Source organism: Musca domestica, unplaced genomic scaffold, assembly GCF_030504385.1.
Source record: "Musca domestica strain aabys unplaced genomic scaffold, Musca_domestica.polishedcontigs.V.1.1 141, whole genome shotgun sequence".
Lineage (NCBI taxonomy): Eukaryota > Metazoa > Arthropoda > Insecta > Diptera > Muscidae > Musca > Musca domestica.
The window spans coordinates 1559681-1571610 of record NW_026712194.1 but is presented as its reverse complement, the minus strand read 5'-3'; the positions used below and the strand labels follow the sequence as shown (position 1 = coordinate 1571610).

The 11930-nt window shown below is 33.7% G+C and overlaps 1 pseudogene; it reads right to left on the bottom strand.

Annotated features, from left to right (window-relative positions):
• Positions 1-103: 103 nt before the first annotated feature.
• Positions 104-2271, bottom strand: LOC131801146 (long-chain-fatty-acid--CoA ligase 4-like; annotated as a pseudogene).
• Positions 2272-11930: the final 9659 nt, after the last annotated feature.

The window sequence follows — 11930 nt, the reverse complement described above, 5'->3', positions numbered from 1 at the left end:
ACCGCCTGACATCATAATTCGAACGCGTCCGCCCATAAGTTTGGCAACTTTTTTAAAAACCAACCTAGAATATTTTATAATAAATACGAATCACTTTTTTAATAAAATTAAAGTTTAGCTACCTATCAATCAAAGGAGTCTGGTACCCTTTCTGAGTCCATTTCACTTTGTATTGTAAAGAAACTGGAACAAAGCTTTTTAAAGCAGAACCGGAGTTCACCTTATCGTTTATGCCTTTTGAAATACGATCTAATATAAGCTAAAAGGTAGAATGCTGTTAAGAAAAGCTAATAATAATGTGTATTTACTTACTGGGACAGTGGTCATACAAGTTGGTTTTAAGACGGTGGCATCTCCTTTGGAGCCTCTCATAATTTTACTGCTAGTATCTATCAAAGTCAATGGCGTGGAATATCCAATTGGCACGCCTGTCATTAAACAAACACTTTCGGCTACCAATTCAAAAACATGGGCAAGAGGAAGAAATCTACAAAAATCATTATTTTCATATTAATTTTATAATACAGTCTATCGGTCGAAATACTGTGCATCAACAATTTTTAAATATATAGAAGCATTTAAATAAAGCTTACCCTATTAAAACATCGTCGGGATAGATGGAACAACGTCACAAAAACCTTTCATTGTTGCAATGCAGTTTTTATGGGACAATAAGACTCCCTTTGGTGTGCCTGTTGAGCCAGAAGTATACATGATGATGGCAATGTCATCGCCCTAGGAGGAACGCTTTCTAGAATAGTATTGTTTAGTATATTCGTTGATTGAGGTACTATTGTTGACTTACCGAATTTGCTATCTTGGCCAAGACGTGTTACTTGTGAAAATGGAATAATTTTAACGCCTTCTTTGAATCCTGATGTGTCAGTTTTGTGCAACTGATCTTCCATGTATATAATTGTATTAACGTTTGGACATTTATCCAAAGCAACTTGAATTTAGGCAGTAAATCATGGGATGTAATAACGGTTGTTACTTCAGTTTCGCTTATGCAGTGAGCCACGCCTTCGTCGCCCAGTGTTGCATAAACAGTAACAATTGACATGGATTGCTTGAAGCAGCCGTGCAGCAGCAATCATCCATTCAGCACGAGTTTCGGCAAATATTACGATATTCCTTCGGGGTTCTTGGCCACATTCGCGTAAACCACGTCCGAATGCGGCAGCTACCGTTCAGATTCGATAAAGTTTTTCCATTTGTATTCACCCATTTTGTATTTTTTAAAAACTCTGCCGTTAGGTTGGACTTCATCTTAAATGCAACATTTGAGTTTTTAATTTACAGTACATTCCCTTTGGTTTGTCTAGGCTGGCACAGAAATAGTGGCCCCTGTCAGAAATACAATGCATTTGCACAGCCTGAGTGTGCTCCATTCATATTCAGTTATGAACAATCAATAACCAAGGCCCATTAATTGCATTTTTAGGTTCTTAGTGCGCGCCATCTACATGTAGTAACAAACAACCAATAATGGAGTGTGTTCAGTACATTGCTAGAACCGCAGTAGGCGCCATCTATATTTTGTAACATACAACTGTGTCAAGGGGTATGTTCAGTGTAGTTTCATAAACTCAGTGCGCGCCATCTACATTTTGTAACATACACCACTGGACGAAGCGCGTTCAGTGTTGACATAATGTTGTTTGTTGTCTTTGCTGACTCATTCGTTCGCATAGACGCACACTAGAAAGACGATGTGAGTAAGCGGTGGTAGTCGTGACACCATCCTTGGTATTGTTTGGCTTGTTGACTGTACTATTTTACTCCCTCATTAAGACAAGCTGTAAATTAGTGGTTGTGAACCTTTTAACAAAAATATAGGGATACCTGCAGTCAAGGAGAAAAAGCTTTTCTACTCTATACTAGAAAAGAAAAAGGACCTACTGAATGTACGTGGTCAATCATACTGATAGCCTCTTCATTAGCGATGGTGGTACAAAGAGGAGTCTAAACATTTTTGGACTAAGAATATTGAATGGAAAATTACTCATAACAAGTTATAAACATTAGTAGCATCCTTTTTATACTTTTGGCAATACAACGTTCATAAATATGGGTATTCTACTACGACACCTAATAGTTGCTTATTTTTACGCGAGATTTGGTAACAATTGCTAGAAAAATACCTTGATTTCATCTCTTTTTACTCAACAATCAGGTAAATAAATAAGTAATATTGGGAAAATTCCGATTCACGTGTTTGCTGGGACTAGATCAGATATTACTTGAAAAACCATCAATGTTAAAACGCATTTTTGTGATCGAAAATAAACTCCGGTCAAATTTTCGGAAATCATTGATTTTTGGAGGAGAATGGTAAAGTTGTTATTCACTATGCGGCCATACAATTATATAGAGGCTCATTGGAAAAAGCAGCTTGGCAGTACATTGCATGGCGCCCTAGAAGGGATGTCATAATGATGCAAAAACATAATATTCAATCTCTAAATGTCTTATGAATATATATTTTTTAGAGATGCTAAGCTAATAATTTTTTGCGTTGGTTACCGAAGGCAAGTATATGATTTGAAAGGTCATGGCCAGTATTTTATTGAAATAACGTTTTAATGTTATTGGGGACCGCTAAAAGTGAATGCTGGGTAATTCGAATTTTCTTTGATGTCAATCTTAAACACACCTTCTAAATTTATATTTGGTGCTTTGAACTCGTTCAGCGAATCCTATAAAGGTATGCTCTATAATAATTCCTTTGTTCCCCTTCTTAGTAGTGAGTAAATAAAACTTTCAATATTGCAGTCATGTACAGGTTAACCAGGGTGATCACGTTTGAAAAACACAATTTAGAATTCGTGATACTTCTAACTTATTAACTAGAAATGCAACTAGGTTTTCTGTTTAAATTACTCCTTACTCAAGCTTTTTAAAAGGAAGAAGATACTGTCAAAATGAATAGAAGTTTTTACCTTACGATTGGCAGTTTGCTTTCGTAAACGTTGTAGATATAAATTTTAAGGTGAACGAAATTGGCAAATGTTTCAATTATTTATTACATTATCATTTAGAATATTCGCGCACATTTCCTATTTATTCTTAAGGTCGATTTGGCTAAAAGTAGATCCCTTAGATGCAAAGAACTATCAGAAGTAAGGAACAGTCTTTGATTTTTCGAACTACATGAGTTAAGGTAGCGTTGAATTGTGTTTCACTGTCTTGTATTACAATCTTTGCTTTTGATATATCGAAGTAGTACGTTGAATGTTGTTTGTCATTTTGTTTTTTTTTTTTCGAGAAAGTTTAATATAAAACAGATCTTTCCATGCTTTGTTATTGTATTTTTCGCCTGTTAAAGGTTTCAAATATATATTACTTCCTTATTTAAAATTTTTTTTATCAATTAACAATAAATTACTCGATTTTATTTAGTAAAATATTGTGTTTCATATCTTTTATTCCTTTGGCCATGATGTCTTGTTGTTGCTATCGCATGTTAATACCATACCAAAAGATAGTTATCGTAAGGAATAATTTGTCAGAAAATATAGTAGTCATAATTAATTTTACGGAAACACGTTTGTATTTTCCGAACTAGACAATCGTTCTTATTTGCCTCCGAAAATATGTACACCAAATTTTGAGCTGTGTTGCACATATTTAAACAATGAGCGATATCATATTGATCCATGTCTTGTGGTAGGGCATGGGTAAACTGCTTCACGGAGCTCATCATCAACATCCTCAATGTTTTTTATGAATCACTAAGAGCTCTTGTTTCACTTGTTAACAGTAGTATTACCCTTAAAATGCATGCATTTACGATGCAGGAAAAGCGGCAAAAATTTCAATTGGACCACGATCTAAGATCGGTTTTTTCTTGCACACTTATCAGTTTTTTTATTTATACTCACACCATTTCGAAATATAAAATATTTTATCGCAATTATGTCTTCAACATAGATTCTTGCATTAATTTAATGCTAATCAATGCTCAAAATGTTTGAAAACGGAAGCAGAAGTCATATCTAGAAGGGAACATTTGTTAAATGCGTTTGAATTTGAAAGATATTATTTTTTTCCTCGCTTGTTTTTCCTCACGATCGAAAAATCAATTTTGTTGTTTCTTTAAAAGTACCTGTAATCCTCTTGAATTTGTACGTGCTATTTGATGCAGAACATGCAAATTAAATATTAATTAATCTACCATCTTAGAACTGCTTCTAATTGTCATATTTACTATAACATTTATTAATGCATACTCAAACCATTTCAAAGTGTATATAATGTTTTATTAGAAAGCCATTTTCAGCATCGATTCTTGCAAAAATTGTTGTTAATCTGTGCTCAAAACATTGGAAATATAAGCAGGATACATTTTCAGTAGGCACTTTTTCTTAAATGCTTGGACATGAGTGATAGAATTTAGTGCCTGGTTGGCTTATCTCACAATCGAAGAATCCATCCTGTTGTTATCCTAGAGATATTTGGACTTCCCTTGAGACTGCGTGTTTTTGAGGCAAAGTATGAGGACAAATCTATCCTTACATACAAATTTAAATTGGGAATAGGAGCAGAATTCATATTTAGCAGCCAATACTTCGTATCAGTTCTTTTATTTATACCCACACCATTTCGATATATAAAATATTTTATAGGAATTACGTCTTCAACATAGATTCTTGCATTAATTTAATGCTAATCCATGCTTAAAATGTATGAAAACAGAAAAAGAGGCCATATCTAGAAGGGAATATTTGTCAAATGCGTTTGAATATGAAAAATACTATTTAATTCCTCTTCTGTTTTTCCTCACAATTGAAAAATCCATTTTGTTGTTTCTTTAAAAGTAACTGTAATCCTCTTGAATTTGTACGTGCTATTTGACACAGGACATGCAAATTAAATTTTAATTAGTCTACGATTTTAGAACGGCTTCTAATTGTCATATTTCCTATTACATTTATTAATGCATACTCAAACCATTTCAAAGTGTATATAAAGTTTTATTAGAATGCCATTTTCAACATCGATTCTTGCAAAGTTGTTGTTAATCTGTGCTCAAAAACATTGGAAATATAAGCAGGGTACATTTTCAGTAGGCCCTATTTCTTAAATGCTTGGACATGAGTGATAGAATTTAGTGCCTGGTTGGCTTATCTCACAATCGAAGAATCCATCCTGTGGTTATCCTGGAGATATTTGTACTTCACTTGAGACTGCGTGTGTTCTTGATGCAAAGTATGGGGATAAATCTATCCTTACATACAAATTTAGATTGGGAATAGGAGCACAAGTCATATTTAACAGTCAATATTTCTTAAACGCTTTTGGATATGAAAGATAGAATAAAATTTCTTGATTGGGTTTCCTCACCATCGATGAATACATTTTCTTGTTTTCCTTAAGAGCTCGTGCTTCATATGTTTGCAATTGTATTACCCTTGAAATTGCATGCGTTTTTAATGCAGGAAATACGGATAGAATTTCAATCAGACCACGATCCATTTTTATTAGAATGCCATTTTCAACAACGATTCTTGCAAAATCGTTGTTAATCTGTGCTCAAAAACATTGGAAATATAAGCAGGATATATTTTCAGTAGGCACTATTTCTTAAAGGCATGGACATGAGTGATAGAATTTAGTGCCTGGTTGGCTTATCTCACAATCGAAGAATCCATCCTGAGGTTATCCTGGAGATATTTGTACTTCACTTGAGACTGCGTATGTTTTTGATGCAAGGTATGGGGACAAATCTATTCTTACGTACAAATTTAGATTGGGAATAGGAGCAGAATTCATATTTAGCAGCCAATATTTCTTAAACGCTTTGGATATGAAAGATAGAATTAAATTTCTTGATTGGATTTCCTCTCCATCGATGAATACATTTTCTTGTTTTCCTTAAGAGCTCGTGCTTCATATCTTTGCAATTGTATTACCCTTGAAATTTCATGCGTTCTTAATGCAGGAAATACGGATAGAATTTCAATCAGACCACGATCCACTTTTTTTGTTCCTTTAAAAGTACTGTAATCCTCTTGAACTTGTACCATTTTGTTGTTTCCCCGAAGACTCGTATTACAGTAGGCACTATTTCTTAAAGGCTTGAACATGAGTGATAGAATTTAGTGCCTGGTAGGCTTATCTCACAATCGAAGAATCCATCCTGAGGTTATCCTGGAGATATTTGTACTTCACTTGAGACTGCGTATGTTTTTGATGCAAGGTATGGGGACAAATCTATTCTTACGTACAAATTTAGATTGGGAATAGGAGCAGAATTCATATTTAGCAGTCAATATTTCTTAAACGCTTTGGATATGAAAGATAGAATTAAATTTCTTGATTGGGTATGGGGACAAATCTATTCTTACGTACAAATTTAGATTGGGAATAGGAGCAGAATTCATATTTAGCAGCCAATATTTCTTAAACGCTTTGGATATGAAAGATAGAATTAAATTTCTTGATTGGATTTCCTCACCATCGATGAATACATTTTCTTGTTTCCTTAAGAGCTCGTGCTTCATATGTTTGCAATTGTATTACCCTTGAAATTGCATGCGTTCTTAATGCAGGAAATACGGATAGAATTTCAATCAGACCACGATCCACTTTTTTTGTTCCTTTAAAAGTACTGTAATCCTCTTGAACTTGTACCATTTTGTTGTTTCGCCGAAGACTCGTATTACACTTGTTGACAGTTGTATTTCCCTTGAAATTGACAAAAATTTTAAATATACTTCGAAATGGTGTGAGTATACATAAAATAACAATATTGATAGGTATGCAAGAAAGAAGCCGTTCTAAGATCGTAGTCTAATAGGAAATTTTCCAGCTTTTCTTGAAAATAAGGAATTAAATTCTATCTTCCATATACATAAGCGTTTAAGAAATATTGCCTGCTAAATATGACTTCTGCTCCTATTCCCAATCAAAATTTGCATCACAAACACACTTTGCATCACAAACACACGCAGTCTCAAGGGACGTACAAATATATCCAGTATAATGCAAGAATCTATGTTGAAGACGTAATTCCAATAAGATATTTTATACTTTGAAACCCAATCAAAGAATTAAATTCTATCTTTCATATCCAAAACGTTTAAAGACATATTGCCTGCTAAAGATGACTTCTTCTCCTATTCCCAAACTAAATTTGTATGAATTGGTAGATTTTTCCCCATGACTTTCCTCAAAAACACACGCAGTTTCAAGAGACCTACAAATATCTCCAGGATAACCTCAGGATGGGTTTTCGATGGTGCATAAAAACAAGCGAGATATTAAATACTATTTTTTATATTCAAACACTTTTAACAAATATTGCCTTCTGTTTTCAAACATTTTGAGCACCGATTAGCACAAACTGAATGCAAGAATCTACGTTGAAGTCGTAATTCCAATAAATTATATACTCCGAAATGGTGTGATTATACATAAAATAAAAGTACTGATAGGTATGCAAGAAAGACGCCGTTCTAAGATCGTGGTCTAATTGAAATTCTATCCGTATTTCCTGCATCAAAAACACATGCAGTTTCAAGGGTAATACAACTGCCAAAATGTGCAACACGAGCTCTTAAGGAAAACAGCAAAATGGATTCATCGATGGTGAGGAAACGCAAACAGGGAATAAAATTCTCCCTTTCATATCCAAAAGCGTTTAAGAAATATTGACTGCTAAATATGAATTCTGCTCCTATTTCCAATTTAAATTTGTACGTAAGAATAGATTTGTCCCCATACCTAGCATCAAAAACATACGCAGTCCCAAGAGAAGTAAAAATATCTCCAGGAGAACCACAGGATGGATTCTTCGATTGTGAGATAAGCCAACCAGGCTCTAAATTCTATCACCCATGTCCAAGCATTTAAGAAATAGTGCCTACTGAAAATGTTTCCTGCTTCTATTTTCTATGTTTATGTGCAGAGATTAACACTAATTTTTGCAAGAATCGATGTTGAAAATAGCATTCTATTAAAATTTATATACACTTTGAAATTGTTTGAGCATACATTAATAAATGTAATACTAAATGTGACAATAAGAAGCCGTTCTAATATTTTTCATATCCAAACGCATTTAACAAATATTGCCTTCTGGATATGACTTCTGCTTCTGTTTTCAAACATTTTGAACTTCGATTAGCATTAAATTAATCCAAGAATCTATGTTGAAGACGTAATTCCAATAAAATATTTTATATTTCGAAATGGTGTGAGTATAAATAAAACAACTGATAAGTGTGCAAGAAAGAAGCCGTTTTAAGATCGTGGTCTGATTGAAATTCTATCCTTATTTCCTGCATTAAAAACGCATGCAATTTCAAGGGTAATACAATTGCAAACATATGAAGCACGAGCTCTTAAGGAAAACAAGAAAATGTATTCATCGATAGTGAGGAAACCCACTCAAGAAATTTAATTCTATCTTTCATATCCAAAAGCATTTAAAAAATATTGACTGCTAAATATGACTTCTGCTCCTATTCCCAATCTAAATTCGCATTTCCTGCATCAAAAACACATGCAGTTTCAAGGGTAATACAACGGCCAACATGTGCAACACGAGCTCTTAATTAAAAGAGCAAAATGGATTCATCGATGGTGAGGAAACGCAATCAGGGAATTAAATTCTCTCTTTCATATCCAAAAGCGTTTAAGAAATATTGACTGCTAAATATGAATTCTGCTCCTATTCCCAATCTAAATTTGTACGTAAGAATAGATTTGTCCCCATACCTTGCATCAAAAACATACGCAGTCCCAAGAGAAGTAAAAATATCTCCAGGAAGACCACAGGATGGATTCTTCGTTTGTAAGATAAGCCTACCAGGCACTAAATTCTATCACCCATGTCCAAGCATTTAAGAAATAGTGCCTGCTGAAAATGTTTCCTGCTTATATTTCCAATGTTTTTGAGCACAGATTTACAACAATTTTTGCAAGAATCGAGGTTGAAAATGGCATTCTAATAAAAATGGATCGTGGTCTGATTGAAATTCTATCCGTATTTCCTGCATTAAAAACGCATGCAATTTCAAGGGTAATACAATTGTAAACAAATGAAGCACGAGCTCTTAAAGAAAACAAGAAAATGTATTCATCGATGGTGAGGAAACCCAATCAAGAAATTTTATTCTATCTTTCATATCCAAAAGCGTTTAAGAAATATTGACTGTTAAATATGACTTGTGCTCCTATTCCCAATCTAAATTTGTATGTAAGGATAGATTTATCCCCATACTTTGCATCAAGAACACACGCAGTCTCAAGAGAAGTCCAAATATCTCTAGGATAACAACAGGATGGATTCTTCGATTGTGAGATAAGCCAACCAGGCACTAAATTCTATCACTCATGTCCAAGCATTTAAGAAATAGTGCCTAGTTTTTGAGCACAGATTAAAACAATTTTGCAAGAATCGATGTTGAAATGGCATTCTAATAAAACTTTATATACACTTTGAAATGGTTTGAGTATGCATTAATAAATGTAATAGTAAATATGACAAATAGAAGCCGTTCTAAAATCGTAGACTAATTAAAATTTAATTTGCATGTCCTGTGTCAAATAGCACGTACAAATTCAAGAGGATTACAGGTACTTTTAAAGAAACAACAAAATGGATTTTTCAATTGTGAGGAAAAACAGAAGAGGAATTAAATAGTATTTTTCATATTCAAACGCATTTGACAAATATTCCCTTCTAGATATGACCTCTTTTTCTGTTTTCGAACATTTTAAGCATGGATTAGCATTAAATTAATGCAAGAATCTATGTTGAAGACGTAATTCCTATAAAATATTTTATATATCGAAATGGTGTGGGTATAAATAAAAGAACTGATACGAAGTATTGACTGCTAAATATGAATTCTGCTCCTATTCCCAATTTAAATTTGTATGTAAGGATAGATTTGTCCTCATACTTTGCCTCAAAAACACGCAGTCTCAAGAGAAGTCCGAATATCTCTAGGATAACAACAGGATGGATTCTTCGATTGTGAGATAAGCCAACCAGGCACTAAATTCTATCACTCATGTCCAAGCCTTTAAGAAATAGTGCCTACTGAAAATATATCCTGCTTATATTTCCAATGTTTTTGAGCACAGATTAAAAACAATTTTGCAAGAATCGTTGTTGAAAATGGCATTGTAATAAAAATGTATCGTGGTCTGATTGAAATTCTATCCGTATTTCCTGCATTAAGAACGCATGCAATTTCAAGGGTAATACAATTGCAAACATATGAAGCACGAGCTCTTAAGGAAAACAAGAAAATGTATTCATCGATGGTGAGGAAATCCAATCAAGAAATTTAATTCTATCTTTCATATCCAAAGCGTTTAAGAAATATTGACTGCTAAATATGAATTCTGCTCCTATTCCCAATCTAAATTTGTACGTAAGAAGAGATTTGTCCCCATACCCAATCAAGAAATTTAATTCTATCTTTCATATCCAAAGCGTTTAAGAAATATTGACTGCTAAATATGAATTCTACTCCTATTCCCAATCTAAATTTGTACGTAAGAATAGATTTGTCCCCATACCTTGCATCAAAAACATACGCAGTTTCAAGTGAACTACAAATATCTCCAGGATAACCTCAGGATGGATTCTTCGATTGTGAGATAAGCCTACCAGGCACTAAATTCTATCACTCATGTTCAAGCCTTTAAGAAATAGTGCCTACTGTAATACGAGTCTTCGGGGAAACAACAAAATGGTACAAGTTCAAGAGGATTACAGTACTTTTAAAGGAACAAAAAAAGTGGATCGTGGTCTGATTGAAATTCTATCCGTATTTCCTGCATTAAGAACGCATGAAATTTCAAGGGTAATACAATTGCAAACATATGAAGCACGAGCTCTTAAGGAAAACAAGAAAATGTATTCATCGATGGAGAGGAAATCCAATCAAGAAATTTAATTCTATCTTTCATATCCAAAGCGTTTAAGAAATATTGACTGCTAAATATGAATTCTGCTCCTATTCCCAATCTAAATTTGTACGTAAGAATAGATTTGTCCCCATACCTTGCATCAAAAATATACGCAGTCTCAAGTGAAGTACAAATATCTCCAGGATAACCTCAGGATGGATTCTTCGATTGTGAGATAAGCCAACCAGGCACTAAATTCTATCACTCATGTCCATGCCTTTAAGAAATAGTGCCTACTGAAAATATATCCTGCTTATATTTCCAATGTTTTTGAGCACAGATTAACAACGATTTTGCAAGAATCGTTGTTGAAAATGGCATTCTAATAAAAATGGATCGTGGTCTGATTGAAATTCTATCCGTATTTCCTGCATTAAAAACGCATGCAATTTCAAGGGTAATACAATTGCAAACATATGAAGCACGAGCTCTTAAGGAAAACAAGAAAATGTATTCATTGTTGGTGAGGAAACCCAATCAAGAAATTTTATTCTATCTTTCATATCCAAAAGCGTTTAAGAAATATTGACTGTTAAATATGACTTGTGCTCCTATTCCCAATCTAAATTTGTATGTAAGGATAGATTTATCCCCATACTTTGCATCAAGAACACACGCAGTCTCAAGTGAAGTACAAATATCTCCAGGATAACCACAGGATGGATTCTTCGATTGTTAGATAAGCCAACCAGGCACTAAATTCTATCACTCATGTCCAAGCATTTAAGAAATAGGGCCTACTGAAAATGTATCCTGCTTATATTTCCAATGTTTTTGAGCACAGATTTACAACAATTTTGCAAGAATCGATGTTGAAAATGGCATTCTAATAAAACTTTATATACACTTTGAAATGGTTTGAGTATGCATTAATAAATGTAATAGGAAATATGACAATTAGAAGCCGTTCTAAAATCGTAGACTAATTAAAATTTAATTTGCATGTCCTGTGTCAAATAGCACGTACAAATTCAAGAGGATTACAGTTACTTTTAAAG